Source organism: Etheostoma spectabile, unplaced genomic scaffold (genome assembly GCF_008692095.1).
Source record: "Etheostoma spectabile isolate EspeVRDwgs_2016 unplaced genomic scaffold, UIUC_Espe_1.0 scaffold00018649, whole genome shotgun sequence".
Taxonomy (NCBI): domain Eukaryota; kingdom Metazoa; phylum Chordata; class Actinopteri; order Perciformes; family Percidae; genus Etheostoma; species Etheostoma spectabile.
In genome coordinates, this window is record NW_022604378.1 from 21169 (window position 1) to 46545 (window position 25377).

Sequence of the window (25377 nt, forward strand, 5' to 3'; positions counted from 1 at the left end):
AGGCCTGAGGTCAGTTAGGAGTCAGTCAGTCGGTCAGTTAGTCAGTAAATCCTGACTGATAATTTAAATTTAGCAGCTGAACCAATCTGGAAAATAACAAGAGATCAATACAGTTGCTCTTCCACCGTCTGCTGCGCCTTGTGAGGTGCTGTTCATGTCCAGTAGATATGCTTTTTCCATTGCTTGACGATATTCCCATTTAGGGTCAGGAGTTCTCCTCCCATGCTGAACACAGCCTGAGCCAAGGCACGCTTTCCCCCTCATGATTCACCCCAGTGGAAGCTGTAGATCAATGCCTGATAAAGCCAAATGAACCACATCGTCTGCAAAGAGCATAACCGGAATTCTAAGGTGGCCAGACTTGACACTCTTCAAACTCCTGCTTCGCCTTGTGACGTTTCGTTCATTCCATCGCTTGAAAATATTCCCATTTTGGATCAGGAGTTCTCCTCCCATGCTGAACACAGCTTGAGCAAAGGTCCACTTTCCCGAGTAGTCCCACGCTTCCTCGCTTCCTCGAGGCCTTGTAGCATTGGTTAGCTGGTAGAAAAATCTCCCCGTCGGGGAATCGAACCCCGATCTTCCGCGTGACAGGCGGAGATACTGTCCATTATACTAACGAGGAATGACCAAGCTTAATATTTGGCACATCAAGAAATAGGTGGCGCTATTCCAACATTCAGACCACAGTCAATGCATGTAGAAATATTTAGGTTTACTACATATTTGCTATCATTCAAATCCATGACAAAGCATCTGTGACTGAATCTAGTTTAAAATCTCTTTTTTGTAGCTTTTTGAACATTTGCAGTAATCAAATCACAATCAAACTCTGCGAAGTTAAACTCTCCATGACATTCACGGAAAAATCTCCCTGACGTGAAATCGTGGCCAGGCCTGCCGAAGTTTCCCCAGTGCAGTAGTCATCACATTCAGAGATTCAGGAGTATCCTGTCGAAAATTGATGCAGAAAAACTAGTCCACGCATTTGTTACTTCTAAGCTGGATTACTCCAGTTCTTTATTATCAGGTTGCTTAAAAGAGTCCATAAAGATTCTTCAGCTGATCCAGAATGCTGCAGCACGTGTTCTGATAGGAACCAGGAAAAGAGATCACATCTCTCCTGGTTTGGCTTCTCTGCATTGGCTTCCTGTAAAATCCAGAATAGAATTTAAAATCCTTCTTCTCACCTACAAAGCTCTTCATGTTCAAGCACCATCTTATCTTAATCAAAAAGAAAGTTGATGTCATAATGAATTGTGATGATAAATCAAAAAGAAAGTTGATGTGTATGTGCATAAATCTAAAAGAAAGATGATATGTATATGCATTAATAAAAAACTAAATTGAATGTGTATATGCACTTATTAAAAAGAAAGTTGATGTGTATATGCATTAATATCAAAGAATGTTGATGGTATATGGATTAATATCAATAAAAGTTGATGTGTTTATGCTTTGATATCAATAAAAGTTGATGTGTATATGCATTAATATAAAAAAAGTTGATGTCATAATGAATAGTGATGATGACATAATGAATAGTGATGATGAATCAAAAAGAAAGTTGATATGTATATGCATTAATAAAAAAGAAAGTTGATGTGTATATGCATTAGTGAAAAAGAAAGTTGATGTGTATATTAGGGGTGATCCGAGTATCCGGCTGAAACGAGTATCCGGTACGGTTAAAGCACTTTTGCCGAGTACAAGTATTATCCGAGTAATACGAGTCAATATCCGTGCTCGGATTGAATACAACTCCTCAACTGGCCGCGCAGCGTTCTGTGATAATCACAGCGCCCCCCCCCGCCTACAAACCCGCTCGGATCAATCACACACACACACACACACACACACACACACACACACACACACACACACACACACACACACACACACACACACACACAGAACATGGAGAAATGCGCTCTCTCTCGCTCTCTCTCTCGCTCTCTCCTGCTCCGTCAGTCAATTCGGTCTGCGGATCTGTTCCGTTAACGTTTAGGGTTTCTTCAGCTTCAGGTTTGTTTTTAACTTCGGTTTAGTCCTTAGTAACCCCTTACATAGTAACCAGTAGATTTCTGGTGAACGTGGGGTTTGTAGTCCTTACATAGTAACCAGCAGATTTCTGGTGAACGTGGGGTTTGTAGTCCTTACATAGTAACCAGTAGATTTCTGGTGAACGTGGGGTTTGTAGTCCTTACATAGTAACCAGTAGATTTCTGGTGAACGTGGGGTTTGTAGTCCTTACATAGTAACCAGTAGATTTCTGGTGAACGTGGGGTTTGTAGTCCTTACATAGTAACCAGTAGATTTCTGGTGAACGTGGGGTTTGTAGTCCTTACATAGTAACCAGTAGATTTCTGGTGAACGTGGGGTTTGTAGTCCTTACATAGTAACCAGTAGATTTCTGGTGAACGTGGGGTTTGTAGTCCTTACATAGTAACCAGTAGATTTCTGGTGAACGTGGGGTTTGTAGTCCTTACATAGTAACCAGTAGATTTCTGGTGAACGTGGGTTTCAGACATGCTGCTTGGTTTAAATGCAACTCCTGTTGCGTCTCTGCCATCGGAGATTTTTTTTTTTTTAACTGCCAGCTGCCCCCCCCCCCCCCCCCCCCCCGCCCCCTCTCTCTCTCTGTGTCTCTCTCTTACTCACACACACACACACACACACACACACACACACACATATACCTGGTGTCGAAATAAAAAAAAATAAAAAAGAACCAAAAACAAAAAAAGTCACAATGATCATAAAAAAATAAAAAGTTAAAAAAAGAAAGTTATACTGAGTATGAAAAGACTTGTTCATTACATTTTACTTCATAATTGCAACCGCATGTGTTGTATTAATTGTTGCAAAACGTTCTGTATATAGTTTGTTTGTTACCATGACAACACCATTGATCTGAAGCTCGATGCTGTCATGTAAATAGTTTTCTAATCAGCAATAAATATAACAATTTTTGATCAACTCATATCAATTGCATGCTTAAAATAACATGCCGGTTAATAAATGCATATACACATCAACTTTCTTTTTATTATATCATCATCATTCAATATTCATTATGTCATCAACACTATTCATTATGTCATCAACTTTCTTTAATATTAATGCATATACACATCAACGTTCTTTGATATTAATGCATATACACATCAACTTTCTTTTAGATTAATGCATATACTCATTAACTTAATTTTTGATTTATCATCATTATGTCATCATCACTTTTCATCATGTCATCAACTTTCTTTTAATAAATGCATATGCACATCAATTTTAACTTTATTAATGACATGTACACATCAACTTTCTTTTTATAAATGCATCACCATTTCTTTATAACATAAACATTCAACTTTTTTATTAATGCATACACATCAACTTTCTTTTTAATAAATGCATTTCAACTTTCTTTTAGATTAACGCATATACGCACATCAACATTTCTTTTTTTAATAAATGCATAAACATATCAACTTTCTTTTAGATTAATGCATACACACATCAACTTTCTTTTTAATAAATGCATAAACATATCAACTTTCTTTTAGATTAACGCATATACGCATCAAGTTTTTTTAGATTTCTGCATATACACATCAACTTTCTTATTGATTAATGCATATACACATTCATTATATCATCATCACAATTCATTATGACATCAACTTTCTTTGATATTAATGCATATACACATCAACATTCTTTGATATTAATGCATGTACAAATCAACTTTCTATTCATTGTATCATCACCATTAATTATGATATCATCACTATTCATCCCTTCTCTCCAAAGCCAGGAGCATATCTGGTCATGTTCATCGCTCAAGCAAAGCCAGCAACAGATTACATGAGCTCCAAACACAGTAGAACCTCCCCCAGCACACGCTCATAACAGATGAAAAAACAAGGTGGAACAATACTTTCTACATGCTCCAGCGGCTGGTGGAGCAGCGCAGGGCTTGGCATTCTAACATGGGTAAAGATTCTACAATCATCTATCCAAATGAGTGGGGGTTAGCATCAGACATGCTCACTGTTCTTAGTCCTTTTGAGGAGGTCACACGGGCGCCCTCAAAACCCAGCGCCTCCATCTTTGAGGTCATCCCCCTCCTGGATGGCCCTGCGCCATCATCAGGTCACTGCATGCTGGTGAGGAATCTGAGGATGAATCAGATCAATTCCTGGCTGGTGATGATGATCAGGATGCCACAGTGGGGCTGGGCCAAGATGTTGCGGCTGAGTCCAGGGAAAGGTTAGGCACAGCAGCAGGGAAACTGGCAGCCAATCTGAGCAAAGAACTAGGATGGCATTTTGAACCAATTTTTGCAAACTCCACATTTCTGCTTGCAGCTCTCCTTGACCCCAGATATAAGGCCAGCTGTTTTCTGAGCGGGTTTTTAGCACAGCTGGAAATGTGTTGAGTCCACAGCGTGCAAACTTAGATCCTAGTCATGTGGAACAACTGGTCCTCATTACAGTAATCATCACTATTCATTATGACATCAACTTTTTTTATAGATTATTGCACATACACATAAACTTTCTTTTTATTATATCATCACCATTCATCATTATGTCATCATCACTATTCATTATGACATCAACTTTCTTTTAGATTAATGCATATACACATTCATTATGTCATCATCACTATTCATTTTAACATCAACTTTTTTTACTAGATTAATGCATATACACATCAACTTTCTTTTTATTATATCATCACCATTCATTATGTCATCAACTTTCTTTTAAATAAATGCATACACACATCAACTTTCTTTTTAATAAATGCATATACACATCAAATTTCTTTTAGATTAATGTATATACACATTCATTATGTCATCGTCACTATTCATTATGACGTCAACTTTTTTTATAGATTAATGCATACACACATCAACTTTCATTGATATTAAAGCATAAACACATCAACTTTCTTCTAGATTTATGCATATACACATTAATTATATCATCATCACTATTCATTTTAACATCAACTTTTTTATAGATTAATGCATATACATATCAATTGTCTTTTTATTATATCATCACTATTCATTATGTCATCAACTTTCTTTTTCATTAATGCATATACATATAACTTTATTTTTGATTTATGCATATATACATCAAATTTCTTTTTGATTAATGCATATACACATCAACTTTCTTTTTTATTAATGCATATACATATCAACTTTCTTTTTTATTAATGCATATACACATCAACTTTGTTTTATATTAATGCATATACACATTAACTTTCTTTTTTATTAATGCATATACACATCAACTTTCTTTTATATTACAGTTTTTTACAATTGCTATGACAGATTTTTCAATACTTTTAACAAGTTTCCTAAACTCTTAACACACCAACACACACAAAGCACACAACTGGCAAAACAGTTAATTTCATGCTCAAAATCACACATTGTAAACTAAACTCCAAAACTAATTTTCAAAATACAATAATACCCTAACACTACACACTATGTCTAACAAAACACTGCAAACTTGTTTCAAAATCCAATAATTATTCCAAACACTAACACATGTTCTCCTCCAACAGGAACATTTAGTCAATCATAACACAATGACAAAAAAAACTCTATCATCAGCTAACTTCATTATTTTAGATGTGTCAGGTATGCCTTTACACAATAGACAGAATATTGTATTGATAAGAGATTGTGTTTTGCACATGCATTTTATTTCTTTTGTTGCAGAAATTCAATACAAAAAAATGAATGACCATCTCAGAGTAGCTTTATAGAATGTAAGGCAAGGCAAGGCAAGGCAGCTTTATTTGTATAGCACATTTCAGCAACAAGGCAATTCAAAGTGCTTTACACAAAATCAGTTAAACAGATAAAACACAAGTAAAAACAGTTAAAAATCACAAGCATTAAAAACCGGTAAAACACATGAATAGACAGTTAAAAACAAAGAGAAACATAAAACACAAGAATAAAATTTACAGTGCAGCATAAGAAATTTAAAGAAATGATTAGTCATTTAAAGAAAGGCAGCATCAAATAGAAAGGTCTTCAGCCTTGATTTAAAAGAACTGAGAGTAGCAGCGGATCTACAGGTTTCTGGGAGTTTATTCCAGATATGAGGAGCATAGAAACTGAAAGCTGCTTCACCCTGTTTAGTTCTGACTCTGGGGACAGAAAGTAGACCTGTCCCAGATGACCTGAGAGGTCTGGGGGGGTCATAGTGTAGTAGCAGATCAGAAATATATTTTGGACCTAAACCGTTAAGTGATTTATAAACTAGCAAGAGTACTTTGAAATCAATTCTTTGAGACACAGGAAGCCAGTGTAAAGACTTCAGAACTGGAGTGATGTGATCCAGTCTCTTGGTCTTAGTGAGGACTCGAGCAGCAGCGTTCTGAATCAGCTGCAGCTGTCTGATTGATTTTTTAGGGAGACCTGTAAAGACCCCGTTACAGTAGTCAAGTCTACTGAAGATAAAGGCATGGACAAGTTTTTCCAAATCCTGTTGACACATAAGTCCTTTAACCCTTGATATATTCTTAAGGTGATAGTAGGCTGACTTTGTAATTGTCTTAATGTGGCTGTTAAAGTTCAGGTCTGAGTCCATGACTACACCAAGATTTCTGGCTTTGTCTGTTGTTTTTAACATTGTTGTTTGAAGCTGAGCGCAGACTTTTAATCGTTCCTCTCTTGCTCCAAAAACAACCACCTCAGTTTTTCCTTCATTTAATTTCAGAAAGTTCTGGCACATCCAGCCGTTAATTTGTTCGATGCACTTAGTCAGTTTTTGTATTGGACTATAGTCCCCTGGCGATAAGGTTATGTAAATTTGTGTGTCGTCCGCATAACTATGGTAACTTATTTTGTTTTTCTCCATAATCTGAGCCAGTGGAAGCATGTAGATGTTAAACAGAAGAGGCCCCAGAATGGAGCCTTGCGGAACTCCGCACGTCATATTTGTACGCTCAGATGCATAATTACCTATAGACACAAAGTAATCCCTATTCTTTAGGTAGGATTCAAACCAGTTTAGTACTAAGCCAGAAAGGCCAACGCAGTTTTCCAATCGGTCTAGTAGTATGTCGTGGTCGACCGTGTCAAATGCAGCACTGAGATCAAGTAATACTAAGATTGAAATTTTGCCATTATCTGTGTTAAGGTGGATGTCATTAAAGACTTTGACAAGAGCCGTTTCAGTGCTGTGGTGTGGTCGGAAACCCGACTGAAAGGTATCAAAACTGTTGCTTAGTGACAAGAAATGGTTGAGTTGTTGAAAGACTACTTTTTCAATGATTTTACTTAAAAACGGAAGGTTTGATATTGGCCTATAGTTGCTCATTAGTGACTTGTCTAGGTTGTTCTTTTTTAAGAGTGGCTTGATTACTGCAGTTTTCAGGGCCTGTGGAAAGATTCCTGAAAGAAGAGATGTGTTCACAATCTGTAGAAGATCAGAAGTCAAACAATTGGAAACATTTTTGAAAAGTCCCGTTGGTAGAACATCAAGGCAACAGGTCGAGGTTTTCAGATGTTGAATAATGTCCTCCAGGTTTGTATGGTTGATCGTGTGAAATTCTGTCATATTGGAACTATTTTTGCTTGAACACTGTGACAACACATATCCTGAACTTGATATGGAGGCACTGACTGTTTGTCTAATCTTTTGAATTTTGTCTTTGAAGAAGGAGGCAAAGTCATTGCAGGCCTTGGTAGATAAAAGTTCAGATGCTACTGGTACTGGAGGGTTTGTTAACCTATCAACAGTAGCAAACAAAGCACGTGAATTATTATTGTTTCTAGAGATAATATCAGAGAAAAAGGACCTTCTTGCATTCCTCAGTTCCAAATTATAAATGCGAAGTCTCTCTTTATAGGAGTTATAATGGACCAGGAGATTTGTTTTTCGCCACCTTCGTTCAGCTTTCCTACACTCTCTTTTTTCTGTTCTCACCAGTAGGACATTTCTCCATGGAGATCTTTTCTTACCAGATACAACTTTGACCTTAGTGGGAGCAATGGCATCAATAACATTTGTAATTTTACAGTTGAAATTATCTACAAGCTCAGTGACTGAGAGCCCAGAGAGGGCTGGTGTGGAGGAGAAAAGCTGTATAAATGTGTCACTGGTGTTTTCAGTGATATACCGTTTTCTGATTATCTTTGTTTGGACACTTTTGGGCACAGAGATAGTGCCGTTAAAGAAAACACAGGAATGATCTGAGAGAGCAACGTCAGTCACCACAACCTTGGAAATGTTCAGACCTTTGGAGACAATCAAGTCCAGAGTGTGCCCCTTATTGTGGGTGGGCTCCGTCACATGCTGAGTCAGTCCATAGTTCTCAAAAACACAACACAGCTCTTTGGTCCCCCTGTCCTGGGGGCTGTCAACATGAATGTAGTAGTAGTCTTAAATACCAAGTCTCTTGCTGTTCCTTGACTAGTTGGCCACCCCTGCTTTGCATCGCTCCACGTAAATAGAAAGCAATCTGTTATGCACCTTTGCATTGCACTAAAATGTCAAAATTTTGACCTGAATCCAAAATAACATTACTTGACTTTCACATACATTGGTTTTCAGGTAGAAAATGTTGGTTAGGGGTTTAGTTACTGCTTGAAAAAATGAAAAGAATTGTTATTGAGATGGAGGCAGATGAAGTGTTTATGACCCATCAATGATGACAAAAAGATACATCCACTGTCGGGGTCTGATTTAAAGGAAATGGTCCTCTTTAAAAGTGTTGGGGTTCTAGTGTTAAACTAATGAGGAAGAATCTGACTAATCTAAATCAACCAAAAACAAGTCCAGGAACTTACTCTTTCAAATGTTACACCTGAATATGTCAAGTCCTGACCATTCCCTGACCGGGAATTGAACCCAGGCCACGGCGCTGAGATCACTGAATCCTAGCCACTAGACCATTAAGGAGTCACATCCACCAGATCTATTTTTGTAGATGTGATTTTCCTTTGTGTTTAATTTAGCATCTTTCTCATCTTTTCTCTCATTTCCTCTTTTTTCCTCCTTTTTCCTCTTCCTTTTCCTCTTTTTCCTTCTTCCCTACCTCTTCCCCTTTTTCGTCTTCTTCCCCCCCCCATGAGATTATTGCTCCCTAGCTTTGGCGCAATGGATAACGTGTCTGACTACAGATCAGAAGATTATAGGTTTGACTCCTGGCTAGCTCGTAGTGCTCTTTAGCGACAAAATCCCTTCTTCGTCATTTCCAACTTTACCCCCCCCCCCCCCCCCCCCCCCGACAAACTCTACAAAGAAAATGTACATCTTTAAATAGCCAAATGATGAGTAATTATTATTTCAAAATGTGTGTAAATTCATCTAAGCCACTAAGTGTCAGTCAACTACACCAATAATCAAGCTCTTGTTGTTGGTTTTCTGTTTTTGCTTGCTAATCATTTTTCCTTGAAAATAAATGTGTCCCTGAAGACAGAATCAGCAGTGCTAGATAAACCATCCAAGAAATTTTCAATTCTTAGTCAACAATCAGGGAAAGCGGGAAAATATCAGTAGAGTTGATATTCAGAGTTCCCACTATGCTTTCACAATAACAAGGCCCTACTGGTTCCAAGTGGCCGTGATTGTATAGTGGTTAGTACTCTATACTCTATGGTTAGTTAGTGTGTTGTGGCAGCAGCAACCCCGGTTCCAATTCGGGTCACGGCAAATTTGTAAAGCTAGTTCTCCATTATGCCTCCAAATTGTTCCATCCTCCGCTTCACTTTACATTGATAGAAACTGCAAAGCAGGGGGGGCCAACTAGTCAAGGAACAGCAAGAGACTTGGTATTTAAGAATACAAACTGACTATGTGACAGATGTGTAATCTGTCATGTCCTGCCTTCTGAAGGTCTAGCCAGGAGTCATTCTTTTGGAGGATTTGGCGATCTCACTGCCGCGGCCCGGGTTCAATTCCTGGTCAGGGAATGGTCAGTACTTTAAGGATTCAGGTGTAAGATTTGAAAGAATAAGTTTGTGGACTTGTTTTTGGTTGATTTAGATTAGTCAGATTCTTCCTCATTAGTTGATCGCTAGAACCCCAACACTTTTAAAGAGGACCATTTCCTTTAAAGCAGACCCCCAACAGCGGATGTATCTTTTTGTCATCATTGATGGGTCATAAACACTTCATCTGCCTCTATCTCAATAACAATTCTTTTCTTTTTTTCAAACAGTAACTTGTAATGGAAAATTACATTTAACCAATGATTTTCATATTAATTATTCATAATAAGATCTCAAATGTTCCTCAGAGTATATGACTTCTGTATCTGTCATCTGTGTGTTTCTCCTTGTAGGAGACAACTGGGTTAGATAGATAGATAGATAGATGTTTATTGATCCCAAGAAAAATGGGAAATTCCTGTGTAACAGCAGCAAAAATCAGTCACAAAGCACAAATATAAGTGTAAATGAAATACTTGGAAAAATATACATACATACAATATACATGAAATAATAATACGAATAAAGTAAAAAGAACAAATATGTGAATATGTACAGGATGGGGGAACAAAAATGTGCAACTGCTTAAATAATATGCTAAAATGTAAATTTAAATAAACCAAATGTCCAGGTTGCATTAGTGCAGTAGTGTGGTGTCCAAAAGTCTCATCTACCACCCAGTGATGACGTGTTAAAAAGTGTTATTGTTTGTGGAATGAATGATTTCCTGTAGCGGTCCGTGCGGCATCGAAGCTGTCGGAGCCTCTTAGAGAAGCTGCTCCTCTGTTGGACCAGTGTGGGGTGGAGAGGATGGTCAGGGTTATCCATGATAGATAACAGTTTGTTCAGCGACCTCCTCTCCACCACAGCTTCAAGTGTGTCCAGTTTGCAGTCGATCACGGAGCCAGCCTTCCTGATCAGTTTGTTCAGTCTGTTTTTATCGCTGGCTCCGATGCTGCTGCCCCAGCAGATGACGGAGGAGAACAGAGCGCTGGCCACAACAGACTGGTAGGGTTTGTTATGACTCCACACCATTTCCTTGAAGAATAGATGACGTGGAAACTGACAGAAACAGTTGTCTAAAGCGGTGTTTATCATAGTTGATCCTAGTTCGAGACCATAGCCTATCCAAGAGACAAGATGTCTTTTTTCAGCTAAGATAGAATGACCGGTCAAGAAACTTGAAACAAGGAGTGGCAGATTCAGAAAAATGTAAGAGCTCCAACTGTCTGCCTAAGGTCCACTTTCAGATTAAACCGTTTTCCAAACAAGGGATGTTTTTTTCCTCTGGGGGCACTAGATATAAAGAAGTGTGTTACTGATTGTATTCACACAGAAATGTGGTCACTCTGTAACTTTGTGCATTGTGAGAGCTGTTCTTGTCATCTGATTGTTTTTCTTGAGAAAACAATTAAACCTTTTCACCGAATACGTAGACCTTTAATTCAGTTTGCAGCCTGTCTTTATTTTGTTTCAACAAGGTCTCTTCTCCAATCCAAAATTCCTCCTTTGCTGTACAAGAAACTTCCACAGGAAACTTGGTGTTGTTGGCAGGATTTCAAGGAGGGATCAGATCGGGACTTGCTGGTGACTGATGAGGGCATGCATCCAGGGATCTGATGGTCACCTGCCTCTAAACCTCGCCAAACATCTTTGAGAGACAGAGGGTCAGAAACCACGGAGAGCTCTGCTGATTCAACTCTGAAATCCAAAAGACAAGGAAGCAATTTCAAACAGCGGGGGTAAGTTAAAGTTTCAATTCTGTCGGATAAATGATTTAAATTGGACATTGAGACTGTTTGTGAGACAAATATTGACTGTGTTTTAACTGAGGGATTCGGTGAAAGTTATCTTTTGTTTTGTACAAAACAGTTGAAAAGAGAAGCTAGTTTTTTTCCCAATTCTTCTGGTCACACTTGGCACTATTTCACAACTTTTGTCTGTAATTCTCTATTCTGTCGGGGCTTAACTCTATCTCCCCCACGTCTTCTTTTTTTTTCTTATGTATGACAAGAAGTATTATGCTTTTGGGTCGTCTGTCCATCTCTACATCAAAATCATTTATTCTTTATGGATCCCTGAAGGGAAACTCTGGAAAAGAGTACTCCTTCGAGCCAGAGTTGAACCAGCAACCTAAGAATTTCAGCATTATGCCTCTACAGTCCTCCGCTCTACCAACTGAGCTATCGAAGGGCATCCATCTATATGAATGCACTTCCCATTGTTGTGAATGTGAAAACACAGGACCCCCTGGAGGGAATTTTTGAATCATCAGGGGCTGTAGCTCAGTGATAGAGCGCACTTTCAGTCTCAATGCCCAGATGTATTACAAGATTTGAAGTGAACTTTACATAGCACAGTGATGGTGGTATGGTGGTGAGCATAGCTGCCTTCCAAGCAGTTGACCTGGGTTAGATTCCCAGCCATCGCAGTAGCTTTCTTTGAGTTGTGTCACTTGATTTTTTTTTACAAGAAGTCAGCAGAAAGGTTACTTGCCCAACCTGGTTTGATAAAATCTCTCTGATGATGCATGATTATGGCCAAAAAGATAAGGACAATTACTTTGATCAATATGTAGATCACGATTAATTATCACAATTATTTGCTGATGTTCTACTCCAAAGTGCTGGAAAGGAAGGATTCACTATTTGTTGAACCTCAGGTTAACAAGGAACAATCTCAGCAAGGTGATTGATGGATGATTGTAGTTACTTCACCAAGTTCAGGCCAAATGCCACAGCTGTAAGAGACCACATTGGTTAGCTTCCAGCTATGTAATATATGCAAAAGGCAGTGGTGGGATTTGAACCCACACCTCCAGAGAGACTGGAGCTTAAATCCTGTGCCTTAGACCACTCGGCCACACTACCTGCAAACATCAGATTGCCACATAGTGACAAACACAGGCACCCTAACTAATGGTATGCTTGTTAATGTCATTGGAAAAACCTCTATTTTTGGCACATCAATCCACAGGTGGCGCTATTCCAGCATTCATGACACAATGAATACATGTGAATATATTCAGGTTTACTATATATTTGCTGTCACTCAAATCCATGACAAAGCATCTGTGACTGAATTCAGTTTAAAATCTCTATGTGTCAAAAATGAACATGTCTAACAGCATTTTACAAGTTTACAGTAAAATATGAATGGTGCATTTCCCCAAGAACATGCCAAAAAATCATTTTTCATCAGTTAGTGTAGTGGTTCGCCTCACACGCGAAAGATCCCCTGTTTGAAACAGGGTGGAAAAACATTTCTTTATTCATGTTGACTTCGCACATTTAAACTCTGCTGAGTTTAACTCTAAATAACCTACACGGAAAAATATTCCCAACGTGAAATCATGGCCAGGCCTACCAAAGTTTCCATACTGCAGTAGTCATCACATTCAGTAATTCAGGAAAATCCTGTCTAAAATTGATGCAGAAAAACTAGTCCATGCATTTGTTACTTTAAGCTGGATTACTGCAATTCTTTATTGTCAGGCTGCTCGAAAAAGTCCAAGACTCTTCAGCTGATCCAGAATGCTGCAGCACGTGTTCTGATAGGAACCAGGAAAAGAGATCACATCTCTTCTGTTTTAGCTTCTCTGCATTGGCTTCCTGTAAAATAGAATAGAATTTAAAATCCTTCTTCTCACCTACAAAGCTCTTCATGTTCAGGCACCATCTTATCTTAAAGAGCTCATTGTACCTTATTACCCCACCAGAGCACTGCGCTCCCAGAATGCAGGGTTCCTTGTGGTTCCTAAAGTCTCCAAAAGCAGAATGGGAGACAGAGCGTTGAGCTATTAAACTCCCCTCCTGTGGATCCAGGTTCCAGTTTGGGTTCAGGAGGCAGACCTGTTCCCCACTATTACTTTCTAAAAAATGCATATATTTTGCTATGGTCAGGCCTCATATCCAAACTACTTTGGCAGATGTAGTAGTGTCGATGTAGCCTTGGTAAATAATTAGCAGCTGGTAGATAAATCTCTACTTTTCGGAATTATTTCTTTTTGCTGAGACTTGTGAAAACATAATGTGGCCATGCTGACTGATTGTTTTCAGTGGTACAATTTAGACCCAATCAAGCATTGGTGATTCAGTGCTAAGATTCAGGAGACCCTGCTCTGATTCCTGACCAATACAGCTTTGCTTTACTACTATTCGGAATTAGTCCTTGCACAAAAAGGGCATGTTTGTGTGAAGGCAAACAGCTAATTTCTGGTGATGTTAACCTTCAGATTTCAGTCATGCATGTTAGCTCCATTTTGGTTGTTGGTGCACTAGGCAGCACAAGACACTGTGATCCGTGTTTGATAGAAAATGGATAAAATTACCTTTTTGTTGACACTTGTGAAATCATAATGTGGCCATGCAGACTGATTTTTTCCAGTGGTGCAATTTAAAGCAAGTAAAGCATTGGTGGTTCAGTGGTAGAATTCTCGCCTGCCACGCGGGAGACCCGGGTCCGATACCCGGTTAATTCAATTTTCCTTTACTAATATTCGGGATTAGCCCTTGCACGAAACGGGCATATTTGTGTTAACCATGACACGCGGGACAACAATGGGACGGTTGGGTTTAGGAAGCAATAACTGCACTTCTTTTTCCCACAGCCCTCTTTTTCAGAAGTGTGGGTAGCTCAGTCGGTAGAGCATCAGACTTTTAATCTGAGGGTCCAGGGTTCAAGTCCCTGTTCAGGCGTGCAGTTGCACATTTTGCTTGATGCCATGATAAATTGTACACTTTGGCAATCCTTAACACTTTCAGACACTGTTGTATCATGTAAGTAACATGCACAAGTCTTTAAAAAGAAATGTGACTGTTTTTTATGCAGGTTTGCATCATAACAATGCGGGTGCTATCTCTAAATGAACAATGGGCAACCTACATCCATCTTGATGGCACCCAAATCTCTGTGCTGATCTCCCTGCTTGGATGGCAAGTCATCTGGTGGATTTTTTCCGTCAAGAGGAAGCGGATCAAGAGGGAGAGTTGTTTTATTGTACCAACTAGCAGTAAAGTTTATTTGTCTGGAGCCATAAAATTGCATTAGGTTATCAACGTTTTCAGCGAAAAAGAAAACCACAGCTCAAGTCCCTGGTAAGGCGACAGCTTGATTGTGTGATATGTATGAAGTGCTCGCTAACGTCATCTGTCATGCAGGTTTGCAGGATGTTCACAGTCTGATAGTCGCCATGATGAGTTGTGACTTTGAGCTTTTTAATTAACCTTTTTGGCCAATTTTCAACCAGTTTGTGCAATAACATTTGGTGTTGCATTGTGCAAATTATGGTCAACCCTCCTGCTGTCCAGAAGACTGTGATCATGGCAACAGCTCGATGGTCTTCATTGACTTGCACTTTAATCTGTAGTTCAGCAGATGGTTTTTTCCACAGTCACTTGCTTTTGAAGCCTGGGTAGCTCAGTCGGTAGACCATCAGACTTTTAATCTGAGGGTCCAGGGTTCAAGTCCCTGTTCAGGTGTAGAGTTGCATATTCTGCTAGATGAGTTGTCCATTTGACATGCTTGTACGGACATGGACAAATTCAGACACTATCATATCATGTGTGTTCCATGCGGAAGTCTTTAAAAAGAATTGTGGCTGTTTTTCAAGCAGGTTTGTATCATAACAATGTTGCTGGTAAGTCTAAATGAACAATGGGCCACCTACATCCATCTTGCTAGCACCCAAATCTCTGTACTCATCTCCCTGCTTGGATAGTATGTCCAAGGACATACCATTTATGGTCTATAACCCTTTTCATTGGTTTGCTACCACTCTTAAATAATTCTTTTCATTGTATCAATCTCAGAAATAACCAAAGAATGACAAATTTCATTCATGTGCTTGTGTTCAACCACCTGTCACTGTATTCTTAGCAGCAGTAGTGTTTTTTGCCCCATGTGAGGGTTGAACTCACAACCTTCAGATTATGAGACTGACGCGCTGTCTACTGCGCCAACGAGGCTATGAAAGGTATTGCAATGGTTTGCAAAATTTCAGAAAAACTAACAATTTGGTCGTCAATCTTAATAAAAACAATGTATGTGGAGACCTATGTTCTCACACAAAGGCTAAGATCAACACTAGATGCTTTTTAATGACCCCATGAAAAGGGGAGACAAAAGACTGTGTGCAAAGGTTGTGTAAAGGGATTGTGGGTTCAAGTCCCATCTGGGATGAATTTCAGCAGTTTGGCACAATGGAAGTGTCATGAGGCCTCTGACCCAGAGGTTGATGGATTGAAACCATCCTCTGCTAACTCTCATTTCCATGGTGAGATGATATAACTGCTGGAAAACTTGTTGACAGCCCATGAAAAGTGGCAAGTCATGTTCTGGCAGATTAAAAAATTGACATCCACTACCCTGTCAGGATCCTGTAGCAATGCTGACTTTCCAGTGATGTGGTTAGGTTGTTGTTTACAGGTTTTGATCATATCCATCGGTTGCATGGATGGGACATCAATACCCCGGTTCTATCACCTGATCGCTGTCTTGTCTTTGTCGTTCGACGACTATTTGGGCTCACACCTTAACACACCCGAAGCATCTCAGCCGAAAATCACGCTGCACCTCAAAGGACTCTCAAGCACTCCCAGCTGTGCTTTTGCAGAAGAGCGCCTTGTTTTCTTTTAGCTTGGGAAAAGGCTTTAGCTTATGACAAGGTAAACAGATTGCACCATTGTGCTACTCATTAGTGTGTCCACTTCAGTTATGTATTGAAGCACATCCTTAGAGCTAATGGCCCTCATTTATTAACCTAACGTACGACAGGCTTCACGTGAGATTCATGAAACGTTCGTATCACACCAATCAGAGCGTAAGAATGATCGTACATTGATAAATGCAGCGGCTGGAAATGATTGTAATTTAAATATCACGCCCCAATATATTCTCAGTTTTGAGGCCTCGCCTCTATTATTTATGACATGGCCAGACATAATCCGGCTAAGAAGCGGCACTTTTCAGAGGTGGGGATTTAAAGCCTGACATCCCAGGTGCTCTGGTGCAGCCAGATACCACCAGGCCCAGGGGAATATGCCGCCTAAGAAAAATGCAATCCTACCCGATGAGAAGAACAAACATTGTGAAAATAACGAAAATATGAATACATTAAACATATACGGGCATTAAACATATTGCTGCAGTCTCGGTCTTTGGATGGTATAGGTAGCGCCCCGTCAGACATGTCACGATATCATGACGTTTAATTTACTATATAATAATGTTTGAGACAGGTCCTACTGAAGATCTGTTGGATCAGTCAGGATGGCCGAGCGGTCCAAGGCGCTGCGTTCAGGTTGCAGTCTCTACTGGAGGTGTGGGTTCAAATCCCACTTCTGACAACTAGTATTTTCATTTGGAACTAATGTCTAAGAGTTGATATTGGGAATAAAGAACTTAGCAGTTCTTTGTATTTAAGAGGACATGAATGTGCATGAGAAACGCAATTCCAAGTGCAGCGTTTTGTGAGCATCTTTATTGTCAACACATGTTAAGTTCCTTAGGGGCCCGTAGTGGATGAAATGGTAAAACATTTGGCCCTGGATGCATAGAATTCCTGCCATATTGAGCGACAAAGTTTGGGTGTCCTGAAAAAAGGGTCTTGAACTCTATCTCGCCGACCTCTTTTTTTTACTGTTTCTTGTTATGTCACGGCAAGAAGTATTATGCTTTTGAGTCGTTTGTCCATCGCTACATCAGAATCAGAAATAAAAAAAACATCAAACATATGCAGTCTCTTTGGCGCAATAGGTCAGCGCAGTCGGCGGTTAACCTAAAGGATGGTGGTTCAAGTCCACCCAGGGACGTTTGTTGCTTAAATAACCTGGAGTGAGCCAACTCTGGGATTTATCCTTCTTCAGGAGACCATAGAGCAGCCCAAAGATAACCCAAGTGGCCTTATGTCTATCAGAAGATACAGTTCTGGAAACCATGTACATATTAATCTTTACAGTCATCAGAGATGGGAATTAACGAAGTACAAATACTTTGTTAACAAAATAACGAAGTACAAACACTTCATTACTGTACTCAAGTAGATTTTGCGGATATTTTTACTTTCCTCTTTATTTTTTTTGGCGACTTTTTACTTTTACTCCTTACATTTTACCACAATATCGGTACTTTCTACTCCCTACATTTTACAAAATTGGCTTGTTACTTTAGTTTTGTGCTAAAGGTTTTCTATCAGGTGTGATTTGGAGTCCATGTCGGAGAATAGCGCGGACACGCACCTCACACCACGAGCAGGCGCGCACGGCACACGGAGACAAAAGTGAGAGAAAAGAAAAAGAGATAAAGATAACCAGTTGAGATCGTGTGCGTCTTTGAGAACTGTAAGTCATATAACTGATGTTGTCAGTTCATGTAAGCCTGTTGTTGTATTGGTCTGTAGTTCTGGTACATTTAAAAGTTAGCTTGTTTACGTTCTTCTACTGTTGGCTAGGTTACACCTGGCTGTTGATTCGATATAATGGCGAATGTTGAACGTCCTTGCTCATTAAGATAATGTAATTAGTAGTTGGTTTATTGTTAGTATTTACTAGCATATATGATTCCTATACATTGTGTATGGTAGCCTTTACAATGTTGTTTATTTCTTTTATTACCACACACACATTCATAGCAGAGCTGCCCCCCATGTTTATACTGATGATTGATTGTAATAAATCAACAGAGAGAAGTTGTCTCCATCTGTGTTTTAACAGACACACCTGGGCCGAAGTTGGAAACCACAATCAGCTTTAAATCCAGTTCTAATCTAGTCCTCACTAAATTTTAAATAATTTCCCTGGAGTTACCATTATTTAAAAAAAAAATGTAATCTAATTAAATTGGAACATACACAGACTTCTCACAAAATCACACTTGAATTCATATCTTGCTACTCGGTCAGAATCTTTTTAACCTGGAGTCCCAGTCTCTGTCAATATAAATAGGCTATATGTTTATATATGTTTTAGGCCTATTGGCAGACGGCCATTTAAAATGTAGGCAATGGCATATAAAGAATAAAGAACAAAGAGTCTTTTCTCCATGTCTACTGTAGTTTCTCAGTGTGCTCTCTAGTAACATGTGTCTGGTCCAGGGAGCTTTGTCATTCATAAGGCTACTTTTACTTTTATATTTTAAGTATATTGCTAAGCCTGTACAGATGGAGGAGAGATGAAATGTGTCAGTAATATAGGAGATTGTTGGCTGGAAGTATGGAGATACTAATATGCATTACTTAAAAGGAGAAAACTAAAAATATTCTATGGTCATGTAAGTATGTGTTTTCCAATAAAAAGATTGACTTGAGAATAATTACTTGGTCTATAAGTGATGCTCAGAGGCCCGACATGGCCCTTCTATGTTCATGTTAGTATGTGTTTTCCAATAAAAATTTGATTTGAGAATAATTAATTAGTCTATAAATGATATAGACTAATTAAACTGATAAATGCTCAGAGGCCCAACATGGCCCTCACCTTGTTCGCAATAGGTCAGCGCAGTCGGCTGTTAACCGAAAGGATGGTGGTTCAAGTCCACCCAGGGACGTTTGTTGCTTAAATAACCTGGAGTAAGCTAACTCTAGGGTTTATCATTCTGCAGGTGAATATAGAGCAGCCCAAAGATAACCCAAGTGGCCTTACCTTTATCTGAAGGTACAGTTCTGAAAACCATGTACTGTACATATTAATCTTTACGGTCATTGGTATGCAGGTCACTTGATGTAATACAAGCAAATACATAAGGCCAGACAGAGACAAAAAGTGAGAGAAAAGAAAAAGAGACTAGGTGTCTAAAGGATAACCAGTTGAGATTGTGTGCGTCTTTGAGAACTGTAAGTCATATAACTGATGTTGTCAGTTCATTTAAACTAATGAGGAAGAATTTGACAAATCAAAATCAAGTCCAGGAACTTATTCTTTCAAACATCACACCTGAGTCTCTCAAGTCATGACCATTCCCTGACCGGGAATCGAACCCGGGCCGCGACGGTGAGAGCGCCGAATCCTAGCCACTAGACCATCAGGGAGTCACATCTTTCAAATTTATCTTTGTAGACGTGAGTTTTCTTTTCACTTACTGGAATGACTCATATTGTTTTAGGCGAGGAATGGCGCCTGGCTAGAGCTTCAGAAGGCAGGACATGACAGATTACACATCTGTCACATAGTCAGTTTGTAGTCTTAAATACCAAGTCTCTTGTTGTTCCTTGACTAGTTGGCCACCCCTGCTTTGCATCGCTCCAGGTATGTAGAAAAAAAATCTGTTATGCACCTTTGCATTGCGCTAAAATGTCAAAATTTGGACCTGAATCCAACAATAACATTACTTGACACTCACATACATTGGTTTTCAGTTAAAAATGTTGGTTAGGGGTTTAGTTACTGCTGGAAAAAATGAAAAGAATTGTTATTGTGATGGAGGCAGATGAAGTGTTTATGACCCATCAATGATGACAAAAGGATACATCCTCTGTCGGGGTCTGATTTAAAGGAAATGGTACTCTTTAAAACGTTAAACTAATGAGGAAGAATTTGACAAATCAACCAAAAACTTACTCTTTTAAATCTGTATCTGTCAAGTCCTGACCATTCCCTGACTGGGAATTGAACCCCGGCCACGGCGGTGAGGGCACCAAATCCTAGCCATTAGACCATCAGGGAGTTACATCTATCAAATTCAATTTAACATATTGTTGGTTATATTGTTTTAGGCAAGAAATGGCGCATGGCTAGAGATTTAGAAGGCAGTGGTGCAAAATGCAAAACTGCCTGTTTCGATTTAATTACATGGTAATAATACAAAAACAGAGGTGTAGTGATTACTTGGAAATGCTTCCGGTAGTTTCTGAAATAAAAACCATGAATCAGTGGTGGAAAATGCAAAACTACCTGTTTCTATTTTATTACGTAGTAAGACAGAGGTGTAGTGATTACCTGGAAATGCTTCTGGTAGTTACTGTCAAACAACCTTTTATTACATGGTAATATTAGAATAACAGAGGTGCAGAGATTACATGGAAATACTTACCATGAAATATCCCCACTAACACAGAACGTTTAGGGAACGTTAGGGAACGTTAGTTTTTGGTTCTCTAAAGGTTCGTTCGAACCAAACCAAAAGCTAACGTTTAGGGAACGTTCCCTCCTGGTTATAACGTTCTCTAAACGTTAAGAGAACCAACCAACGGTAACGTTCCCCTGCGGTTGCGCCGTACCTTCACACAACGTTCCCGTTTGGTTGTTTTTGGTTGTTCGGAGTTAGAAGTAGCATGGTTTGTCACTTGATTTATTCACTCAAAAATGATTTGACTTATAAAATTTAAGAAAGCATAACATTTATTTTAAGGCTGATATCAATTTAGCTTAAAATAGTACTTTTGTGCTTGACTTCGGTTTTTTAACTGTCTTAGTGAAACAACTTAAAAGAGGAATCTATCAATGGGAAGATTTTCACAACTAAGATAATTCACTTCTTTATTCAGTTTGAAAACCTAACCGTTACAACCCCACACCAGTAGGGGGCCGCTGCTCTGAGCAGACCGATTCCCCCGTTAGAAGAAGAGAAAGCGACGGGACCAGGACCACGCGGCTCAGCTCACGGAGAGGTAAGCGAAATACTTTGCAGTTTAATGATGTTGTGGTTGTAATGGGAGGGTTTGTGGTTTAACATTAAACTCTTTCCCTCGTATGGCTTTGTTATATTCCGGTTCTTGTCAGGTTGATCAAAAATAAAAGTTTGGCTGAAGTAAACAACTAACTTTAGTTAGTTTTTCAACGTCGTCCGCCATTGTGCTATGCTAGTCATGCAGTGAGCTGCTCTAAATCTTTTCTTTTTAGTAAACTATTTGTGCACAAACCATGTTCTCAATGCTGAGTTTATGTGTTGAGCCCCCAGGTGAGACTTGGAGTAAAGTTTCATGTTGTGTCGAGCCTTCTTAGTGTTTTAAAAATGTTGATTTTGATGCTATCATAGAAGGGCCCGTAGTAGCACTCCCATTCAAAAGGGCGAGGCCAGAGTTGGGCTTTAAATGGATTGCTTAAATCTTTCCCTTTGTTTGCTGCTGTGCACGACGTTTCTGCTTTGTTGCATTGTACGTTTTGTGTAATCATGTTAAAATGCTTTCATTTATGTTACAAATAAGATATCCGTTTTCGGTCTTTTTTTAATTAGTGTACTACAGTACATAAATAAAGCCAAGATAATCAAAATCCTTAGTCCAGGTAGATCGGCAGCCATCTTGCAACGCACTTTAGCCAGTTATCGGCAAGCTGAGTGAAGGATACAGCAAGGGACGTAATGTGTTGCAACACAGCTGCAGTACTGGCTTTACAAACTAACACTGCATTTCTGTGGATGCTGTGTCTCCCCATTACAAAGTATCTGGGCTACAATGCAGAAATCTTGTCACGTACAATGTTTACACTGACTGTATACATTTAAATATTTTTGCAATCAGTACAAATTGTATGATCTGTTATTTCAGATGAATCCGGATGGAGATATTTGAGGAGAAGATGGATTAGCTGTTCATGCTCTAAAGGAGCTCCATGGCACCTCCCTCTGCTCCAAATCACAGCGTGCCATTTGCCCAACAGCAGCTGGGCCAAATATCCAGTTAAAAAAATATGGCTGTGTACAGGTAACCTATTGCTGCTATACTATATGTAAATAAATAATTTTCTCTGTATGGAACTGCTTTTCTTTCTTCTTTTTTTGTACTACTGGATCACAAATGTTCTCTTAACATAGATTCCTACGCCAAAGCTGTGGACCGGTGTCGGCGGCTGAGGGACACTTCCAGCATCCAGACAGAAGATGCAGCAAGTGTCCAAAAAAGGCAGCGCCGAAGCCCAAGGAGGTTCATGACAGATTCTTCAAGCAATGGTAAGAACTTTATTATAGACTACATTTTTTCACATATTTCAAATCACAGATTTTGCAATGGGTACACACTATATGGTCTCTGTATTACAGATGAATCTGTTGCACGACCAGATAAACTGTCCAGGATGGAGCGTGCGTCTGGAAGCCCTGTCTGTAAGTTAAAATGTATGCATGCATATAAGAAACCAGTCATATTTCTTCACATGGAACCACTGACAGTCAACATGGTGCATATCATGTGATTGTTCTGATGTTTGTCTCTTCCTGTCTTTTTTCAGCTCAGCAGATAATACTTCCTCCACCACCTGCATGTAAGTTTTGTCTAATATAAAAGAATAGGTTCATAGATTCATGTGCAGGCAACCTATCAACTTCATCTTATATAAAAATCATATCTAATTTATTTTTATATGTATCAACGCCATGCAGGAAACCAGCTGGTTGCCCAGAGCAGGATGAATCTGTGGTGACCCCACCACGGACTGCCACTTCATCTTGGGACCCAGTTGAAGGTACAGTTGCTTTGATTTTTGCATTTGCAATGAAGTACAATTAAATGGCAAGGATCACTAGAGTAACATAACGTTTTTGTTGTTTTAAACAGAAGAACTCACACAGAGGGAGGTGGCTCAGACATGGAGATCAAAATGAGAGGTAAGACTCAAGTTGCTCACATGTTTGTATGTGTGTATGGAGAGGAGGAACAATATGGAAATTAAGTGGCCATAGTTCTGCCCTAAGACAAACACTATATAATTGCATAAAATCTAATATCTTAACTGAACTGACTTCTCTTACAAAATGAGATTGTACAAGCTCTACACTGTATGCATAATCTGTTACTATATGTTTTACAGCAACTTTTCCTGTCGACCCTCGGTGGTTGTACTGGAGGTGATACCGTCCGCCGCATGCTGCGGCAAGATGCAACGAATCTTATGATGACACGCAAACAGAGGTAGTCTCTGCACCAAATAAATTAAGACTTAACACTATTGGTACTCGTGGAGGTGCTGTGGCTTAGTTGGTTAAAGTGCCTGTCTAGTAGGGGTGTGACGAGACGCTTACTCCACGAGACGAGACACATCACGAGATTGGGTTCACGAGAACGAGACGAGACGAGACTTTTTTTTTAAATTTAAAGAAATCCTCGATGAAATATATGAATGAAAAATAGTTTTTTTATTCAACTGAAAAATCACAAAATGCAAAAAGTGCATTTTGAAATCAACTATTAATGATGAATGTTATTTAACTTCTTTTTTTTTTTTTACTATTTTAATGAATTATATGCAGTAAAGTACAATTTCACACGAGAAATCTAACTCCTAACAAATGATTTAAAAGTGGCAGGGGGATCTTCAATAGTAATTTCACGCTCCATCACACTGACATCACATCGCCTCACGAGACAACTTTTCACCTCGACGAGAAATCTCGTCACGTTTTAATCTCGCGAGATCTCGTAAAACGAGATCTCGTCACACCCTTACTGTCTAGTAAACAGGAGATCCTGGGTTCAAATCCCAGCAGCACCTTGTTGTTGGAGAGATTACCTCTGTTGGTGTGTCATCATCTCCTCAGGAGATAAACTTGGATTAGCAGCTACGAGGAACTTGGTGTAAGCAACTGAACAGAGTGCAGTATTGTACTCTTTGGATACTTTATGTGAATGTAGCCATATCTAAACAACAGAAAAGCATCCAAAATGCAAAGGCATAAAGATTCTTCCTTCAGTTGCATATCCCAATATAGTCAACTAATATCAAATAATAAATGTATTAATTTTTATTACAACAGCATCGAAGATGTTAAAATCACACAGTCAGCGCCCAAAGTGCCTTGGCCAGTAAAGTTCATGTTCATTTCACCTCTGACCTCAGTCAGCATCACATGCACCTGAAACCCCACCCAACAGTGATGTCACAGGGTACTGGTGTACACCTGGGCCACGTTCAGCCCCAACAACAAGGTTTAAAAGCATTAAAAAATGGGTCCAATCCATTTCACTTTAGATATTTAGTGCCCATCAACACGCCACAATTGGGCAAAATTATATAATGCTTGTTAAGCACTATAGCAAAAACAAATATATACACTCTTTGTAGTGCAAATAACATAAACATTAACTGATGATTAGGCACTGCTGGGATTTGGACCCAGGATCTCCTGTTTACAAGACAGGTGCTTTAACCACTAAGCTACAGCGCCTCCTACAGGATTGCCTGTCATGCAAGAATACAATGACCTAGTGACCAGGGTTCCAACCATCCATCCATCTTTGTCAAGCAGCTCCAGAGAGAGCTATAGAGAGAGTCTTCCGCTGAAGGCTCTACCACATGACTGTGTTTCACCAATCAAACGTCGTTGTGCAGTCACGTGACCATACTCGATCTCAGCATACTCTATCTTTACTTTGTTCAAGAAACTCATGCTTCAGAAGGAGACGCGTCATTTTGGAGGAGTCAATGGGGAAGAGATGCGTAGTTTTAGGTAATAGGTCAGCAGGGGTC

The 25377-nt window shown here is 39.3% G+C and overlaps 5 non-coding genes across 5 annotated transcripts; 1 reads left to right on the forward strand and 4 right to left on the reverse strand.

The window, feature by feature from the left end:
• Positions 1–553: 553 nt before the first annotated feature.
• Positions 554–625, reverse strand: trnad-guc (transfer RNA aspartic acid (anticodon GUC)). The gene has a single exon. It is a non-coding gene; the product is annotated as a tRNA-Asp (tRNA).
• Positions 626–12770: 12145 nt separating this feature from the next.
• On the reverse strand, positions 12771–12852 carry trnal-uaa (transfer RNA leucine (anticodon UAA)). The gene has a single exon. It is a non-coding gene; the product is annotated as a tRNA-Leu (tRNA).
• Positions 12853–14391: 1539 nt separating this feature from the next.
• trnag-gcc (transfer RNA glycine (anticodon GCC)) lies at positions 14392–14462 on the forward strand. Its single transcript has one exon. It is a non-coding gene; the product is annotated as a tRNA-Gly (tRNA).
• A 5472-nt stretch (positions 14463–19934) lies between these two features.
• Positions 19935–20006, reverse strand: trnae-cuc (transfer RNA glutamic acid (anticodon CUC)). The gene has a single exon. It is a non-coding gene; the product is annotated as a tRNA-Glu (tRNA).
• A 4996-nt stretch (positions 20007–25002) lies between these two features.
• Positions 25003–25075, reverse strand: trnat-ugu (transfer RNA threonine (anticodon UGU)). Its single transcript has one exon. It is a non-coding gene; the product is annotated as a tRNA-Thr (tRNA).
• Between the last annotated feature and the right edge of the window lie 302 nt (positions 25076–25377).